Below are 262 nucleotides of genomic sequence, written 5' to 3' on the forward strand. Positions count from 1 at the left end.
ACATTTTCCTTTACTCGGTGTTTCTTTGGCACAGTGAAATAGCCGACTGGGAAATTTGATTAATCCAACTTATTTTTTTCCTGATGAATGCTGCCTTCCAAGTTCATTTTTTGTTCGGAAATATGAATGTCTAGAGTGAAATATTTATGTATTCTTCCACTTTGCTGCTGTTTTAAAATTGTTAGTGCGAATATTTAATGTTGTCATAGGTGTGTAAGTGAAGCCTTGTGGTTATTGTGTTAGGAATAAAAAGATGATTTCC

This window comes from Penaeus monodon, chromosome 30 (genome assembly GCF_015228065.2).
Source record: "Penaeus monodon isolate SGIC_2016 chromosome 30, NSTDA_Pmon_1, whole genome shotgun sequence".
Lineage (NCBI taxonomy): Eukaryota > Metazoa > Arthropoda > Malacostraca > Decapoda > Penaeidae > Penaeus > Penaeus monodon.